Raw genomic sequence first — 6,897 nt, forward strand, 5'->3', positions numbered from 1 at the left:
TAGTTATTGAACAACCAAACAGAGCCTAGTGACTTTTGATAGTCAATTCAAAGATTTAAAAGTCGCGTGACGAAAAGCCCGGTATGGACTTGATAGCCAAATTAGATAATCTAAGAAAGGATAAGATACTTTAGAGTGGTCACAACCTGAATATTTCTGCTCCAATCAACATAATCACTGACTACAAATGCTACCTGAACTCTCTGTGTTTGCACATCAATTTTTCTCTTTCCAATCATATTAGAAGTGCTATTCTGGTCAATGTTTTGCTTAGTTGTCCATTGTGCCAATGGATCAATGGCATCAAAGTAGCTAGTGTAGTCATCAATTGATAGGACATTTTTGCATAGAAAAGGTACAACCAGAAAGAGGGTCAACCGAAGAGAAATAAAAGAGAATTAAGTTGGAATTCACGTTCAAGGTGAAATAGTATTGAACACAGACGACTAAGAAGATTTATGGAGAGGAGTTCTATGCGATTACTCAACTCCCTAAGAACTTGAGTGATTTTTATTAACTTTACTTGCTCCTATTTATTACCTAGACATCTTCAATATCAATTTAATTAGATACATAGCTTTATCGTTATAACTTTTGAAAGCTTTCAGTAACCTTGACACGATATAACTTATGTTGAACTATTGTTGTTTAAAATTTTTGTGTAGATTTTAGATAGCAATGGCATGTGTGGGCTTGCTTTTATTTCTCTTTTCAAGTGATTTGCCTTAACCATTTCTAGCAAGCCTTTTTTTTTTTTTTTCCGGGAGCGCATTGACCTCTTTGTCTACTTAGCTTCTAAAGTAGCTTTGGATGGTTGTGCATCCCAAATTATATATGAAATTCAAGCTCTGTGATGACAAGTTGGAACTCTTTGGGTACTGAATTACTTATGGCAACTCTACCTTTTCCTGTTCTAATTATGAGGGTTGCTAATGGACTAGAAGTTATGAACAATTGCCAGATGCACAAATTTATTGATTATGTTTGGTTGTGGCAGTGTTATATCAATTTACAAATCGAAAATGCGCCACAATATTTAGCATTTTGGTATCTCAGGTTTGTTTTTTGGAAGTGATGTGATTGATTGATCTCTTGCATCGAATAACAGGGAGAAGTAGGTCTAGCTCGTGTTATAGTAGTTGACCATCTAAGCTTGAAGTAACACTAGAGTGTGATCATTGATTTGAGGAAATTTTAACTCTGGGTAGGTGCTACAGTGGGCAGGAATTTATGTGGCTAGTTGAGCATTAATACATGCATTGGCATGCCAGAATGGTTTTGTTATAAGGGCATTTTGAGAAACCGATGATGTTGAATTTACCAAAGAAAATAAGATAGTACTTTAGGTTGGTTTAGGTAAATCAACTAACACCCTTCAATGTCCCGATATAAAGATGAGGTTTTTTGATGAGCTAAAATGTGCAGAAAGACTAGAAGGAGTTGCTTTTTGAATCTATTGAAGACAGAGGCAGTTAATTGTAGTGTGAAGCGAAAAGATATGTTTCTACATTGCTTATCAGAAGGGACTTGTTACTTTTGATTCTGCTTCTACTTTTTTTTGCAGTCATCATGTGTTTTAGATATTGATTGCTTGTATATTTAGATCAACATATTGCAGGGGATTGGTAATTCCATCTTTTTTAGTTACTGGTGGTGATATTGCTAGTATGATTACCTAGAGGGGGGTGAATAGGTGCATAAACAATTTATCGATATACGGAAGCAATTCTTAGCATATGATAGAAAGTAAATTCTCTCTTAATTAACAAAATGAAATATGATCGAGGTAGAGAGAATGATGAAGAGAAAATTGAACACATGATTTATAGTGGTTCGGCTTATTCCAAGCCTACGTCCACTCTTCCGCACTGACAGCCTACCGGCTGGATTTCACTATGATCAAAAGAGAAGTTACAGCACAGCTTTGCCTTGATTCCACAGTGTAGATGTTCTACCACACCTCCTCAAGGCCTCTCACAAATATAGACTCTCTTTTGTATACAAGTATTCGCTCAAATGATTTATCTAAACAAATAGGAGCTTCAGACTTTGGAATTCTTCTATCGCGCACACCTTGAACAACTAAGACAGTCTTCCTTATATACTCCTTTATGCCATCATACCCGTTGACACTTACCAAAGGAATTCCTCCAATCTACCCGTTGGACGGAATCAATTAGGAAGATTGTTCAAGCTATTAAAGGAACGTGTTGATAGCGCATCAATCATGTTCGTCCATACAATCAGGATCTCGGTTTCCATAAGCGAGAACCTTCCAATAATACTTTAGGCAATCACCGGATCTTCAATTATCGAGTCAATCTTCGATCAATCAAAGGACTCCGTTATGTCTTCTCCAGCCACGAGATCTTCTCCAGCTTGATAAGGTCAAATCCTTAACGAAACATACAGTTCTGGATAACCTTTCTTCAATGGATTAGAGACTGTCAATGAGGATAGACTTTGAATCTTGAGTCTGGCTATTCGGAGGTCTTCAGACTTTAAATAGCAGAGTCTCGCAAGCCTTCGAACTAGATTGATAGAATCGTTTTGTCAACTTCAAAACACTTCAAGAAGATTTCTCCAACAATCTCCCCCTTTTTGATGGTGACAAAACTTTCCTCCAGATTTGGATATCTTTGACCTGCAAAACATTCCTCAAACATATATGCATATCTTATAGAGATAAATGGCTAACAGAATAACACTAGAATCTGCAACCACATAAAATAGGTTAGTCTAGTATATGATTAAGCCATTCATAAGATATCAATATTGGTTAATAGAAACTGATCAAGTCAAGTCTAGATCTAAGCAGTTCTCATCCGGACACAAAACAAAGTCAAACAGGGTTCAAACCACAAACCACAAAACAATCCAACAAACAAAAAGTTTAATGAATGAAAAGTTTAGTTTTGATCAAATCTTGCATCTCTCCCCTTTTTGTCATCATTAAAAAGGATGAGATGAAGTTAAGATTGCTTGGGAACGCGGACAAGCTGGAAATCTTCCATAGACTGAACGATGCCTTCCAGCCTCTTAAAGTCTTCCTTTAGTTGTGCAATCTCCTCACTTTTGGCATTGGCCTGATTCTGAATAGAGAGGGCTTGCATTTTATCATTTAATGAACAGGAAGAAGCTTGACCTTCATTCTTCAAGCTTTGAACTTCGCATCCCAAGGCATAAATCTGACCTCGCATTTCCAAGAGAATATCCATGATTCTGCGAAAATCTGCTCCATTATCAATCTGAGTACTTGCTTCGGCTTGATCTGATGGAGTAAATGCAGACGATGGTAGATCAGCATAATCTTGCAGGTTTGGCGATGACACTTCATGACCTTCTTCTGGAAACTGAGATGCATAAACATCCTCTGGGTCTGCTGGTGAGCGACTGACTCCTTCACTTGCATCAGGACATGAAGACTTTACTCCTTTCTCCCGCTCTCCCCTTTTTTCATGCCTACAAAGTGGAGAAGAGTGTTCCTCATGTTCTCCTTCTTCTCTTCTTTCTTCTTGGTCTTTCCTCCTCTGTTTCTTTTTCGACTTCTATTTCTTCTGCTTCCTTCTCCTCTGCTTCTTTTGTCATTTGTTCCGAATCTTGCTGTGGAACAGGACGACTGAAATTCTTCAAGGCCAATGCAGAGATGGTGATGTCTTCCTCATCATCTTCATCCTCAACGAGGAGAGCTCTTCTTCTCTTGGATGGAGCAACCATGGGCTCCTTCCCTTTTCTTTTAGCTGCAGAAGATATTTGATGAGATTTTGCAGGAGTCTTCTCCTTGAATTTCTCCAACTCCTTGCTCAGTTCTTTCAGACGCATTTTGGTCACCATTTTCAGACCTACCACCATATGATCGCATGGTTGAACACAAAAGATTTGTGGAGGCTGAATATTCAGATGTCTGAATAACTTCGTAACAAGGCTTGGATAAGGAGTTGACCTCTGTCCTTCATCATTGCTCTATACATGAAACATCACAGTGTGAGGGAGAAAAACCTTTTCCAAAAAGAATGGCATACATCAGCTTAGCCTCCGAACTTGAAACATCTCGTCTTGGAAGTTGATTTCGATCGGAGGCAATTAATCACAATCTTGTGAAGCAAGATGTTGAATGCACCCATTCTTAAGTAGGTGATCTTTTCATCTGTTCTCTGTCCTTCACTAGTTCAAGTGTGGCCCGAGCAATGGAAACTTTGATTGTTTGATATCTTCCTCTTTCGACTTCTAACACATCTGCCAAAGATATTCATATCCACAACATAGTCTTGGTCTTTTACGCTGAAAGAGAATCTATTCGCATCCAAAAGCTTAGATTTGAATAGAAATATGCAGTTAATTCAGCATATGCCTCTGTAGAGTCAGAGCAGAACTTTTCAAGTTGAAGATAACTGAACTTTTCCCTCAAGTTCACATTCACTGCATCCAGAAAATCAAAATCCACACTCCTAGGGTTTATTACCCCACGCTTCAGCAATTTCGAGTACATATCCTTTTGCTCCTTTGATCTGAACAAATCTCCCCTTTTTCCTTGATTTTCAACCGCAACACCCATTTTCGATTGAAATTGACTGTATAATTTATCATCATCATTCCCATCTACAGATTCGGCCCCACACGAGGATCACTTGGGATATTTGCAAGGGTTTCCTCACCACCCCTTTTCGAGCAATTTCCAAACTTTCCAATTTTTTCAGAAAAATATATTCGTTCCCATGTCCTTTGTCTTTAAGAAAATCATCAATGTATTTCAAAGGAGTACGAATTCCTTTTAGGGCACGATATAACTGGTAAATATAAGCGGGCTTTTGAACTCTTACAAGGTCTGCATCCTCGATGATTTCTTCCTGTTGTTGATGATCAACTCCTTGAGGACTAGATGGAGGAGAATGACGCTGTTGAGAATGTTGTGGGCTCGCTTGCTGTTCTGAGTCACTTCTTCTTCATGAAGATCAAAGTGCGTAGGCCCCTCACTCATCCGCCGTGGTCCCCCGCTTGCGATTCTTGAGGACTTTCTTGAAGATGACATCTTTCTCAGTTTTGGAAGATTCCTTGCTTGACTTTCCTAGGAAAGATGACAACTTTTGAGGATTGAAACGAAGAAGACAAACGGGAATGGAGGATCGATGCTTTCTAGGGTTTTTGAGAGAAAAGTGAAGAGGAATCGACAAGTGCACGATCGGTTAAAAAGAAGGGTAAACGAACCGTCACAAAGGAAATAAAAATATGCCTTTTCAAAATAACTGTCTTTTTCCGCAAAAATAGCTATTTCAAAAATAACTTCCCTTTTGAAAATGAAGCGATGCAATATTTACGTCAATTAAATATAGCAACAATTTAAATACAGTCTGATGATCGTACCTTTTCAAGATGAGATTCAAGGAGAAAGACTTACGCCTTTGACGGACGTACCAAGACTCGTCTTTCGGATAAAGTCTTGTAAGTCTCGAGTCCGAAAGTCTTTAGACTTTGATATCCTCATACCTCAAAATGTTGAGTCCGGAACGAATAGACTCAAATTGATTTTCTCCAAAGGCTTTGTGAATATATCCGCTAGTTGATTCTTAGAATCAACAAATTGAATTGAAACATCTCCATTTTGAATATGATCTCTAATAAAGTGATGTCGAATCTCTATATGCTTTGCTCTTGAGTGGAGAATTGGATTTTTGGTGAGGTTGATAGCGCTGGTGTTGTCGCAATTAATCTCCTAGCAAGAGTCTTCAACTTCAAAGTCTCTTAGCTGTTGTTTTATCCATAGAATTTGCGAACAGCAGCTTCCTGTGGCTACATACTCGCTTCGTTGTTGAAAGAGACACAAAGTGTTTTGTTTCCTTGAAAACCAAGACACCGTCCCGCTTCCAAGCAACCGGGGTTCCCGAAGTGCTTTTTCTATCAACTCGCAACCGGCCAGATCTCGCGTCTCAATATCCCGTAAGATTAAAGTCTCCATTCTTAGGATACCAAAGACCGATGCTTGATGATGAAGCCACGTATTTAATGATGCATTTCGCAGCACTGAGATGGGATTCTCTAGGATCTGATTGAAACCTTGCACAGATGCAAACACTCAACAAGATGTTAGGTCTAGAAGCGGTAAGATAAAGAAGTGAACCAATGATGCTCCTGTACAGCTTTTGATCAACTTTCTTCCCTTCTTCATCTTTGTCTATCTTCAAAGAACTTGACATCGGTATGTCGGTCTTTTTGCACTTCCCGGTCAAATCTTTTGACAAGATCATTAACATATTTTTCTTGATATATAAAAGTTCCTTCCTTCAATTGTTTTACTTGAAGACCAAGAAAGAATGTTAATTCTCCCATCATACTCATTTCAAATTCATCCCGCATAGACTTAGAAAATTTCTTGCACAAATTTTCATTAGAAGATCCGAAGATAATGTCATCCACATATATTTGAACAAGTAAGAAACTTTTGATTTCCTTTTGATAAATAAAGTCGTATCTACTTTACCTTTGACAAAACCATTTTGTATTAAAAACTTACTTAATTTGTCGTACCAAGCTCGAGGTGCTTGCTTTAAACCATACAAAGCATTTTTCAGTTCCAAGACCGAGTCCGGCTTCTTTGGGTCTTCAAACCCCGGTGGTTGTTCCACATAAACTTCCTCATGGATAAATCCATTTAGGAAGGCGCTTTTGACGTCCATTTGGAATAACCTGAAATTCTTATAACAAGCAAACACAAGTAATAGTCGAATAGCTTCTAACCTTGCTACTGGAGCGTAAGTCTCATCATAGTCTATTCTTTCTTCTTGCGTATATCCCTTGGCCACGAGTCTTGCTTTGTTTCGTACGACTTTTCCTTTCTCATTCATCTTGTTTCGAACACCCATTTAGCTCCAATGACAGTTTACCTTTTGGTTTGGATGTCAA

The 6,897-nt window shown here is 38.4% G+C and overlaps 1 pseudogene; it reads right to left on the reverse strand.

The window, feature by feature from the left end:
* LOC120292915 overlaps positions 1 to 239 on the reverse strand; it is a 3,258-nt pseudogene extending 3,019 nt beyond the window's left edge.
* Between the last annotated feature and the right edge of the window lie 6,658 nt (positions 240 to 6,897).

The sequence above is a fragment of the Eucalyptus grandis genome, chromosome 4 (genome assembly GCF_016545825.1).
Source record: "Eucalyptus grandis isolate ANBG69807.140 chromosome 4, ASM1654582v1, whole genome shotgun sequence".
In the NCBI taxonomy this organism is placed as follows: Eukaryota; Viridiplantae; Streptophyta; class Magnoliopsida; order Myrtales; family Myrtaceae; genus Eucalyptus; species Eucalyptus grandis.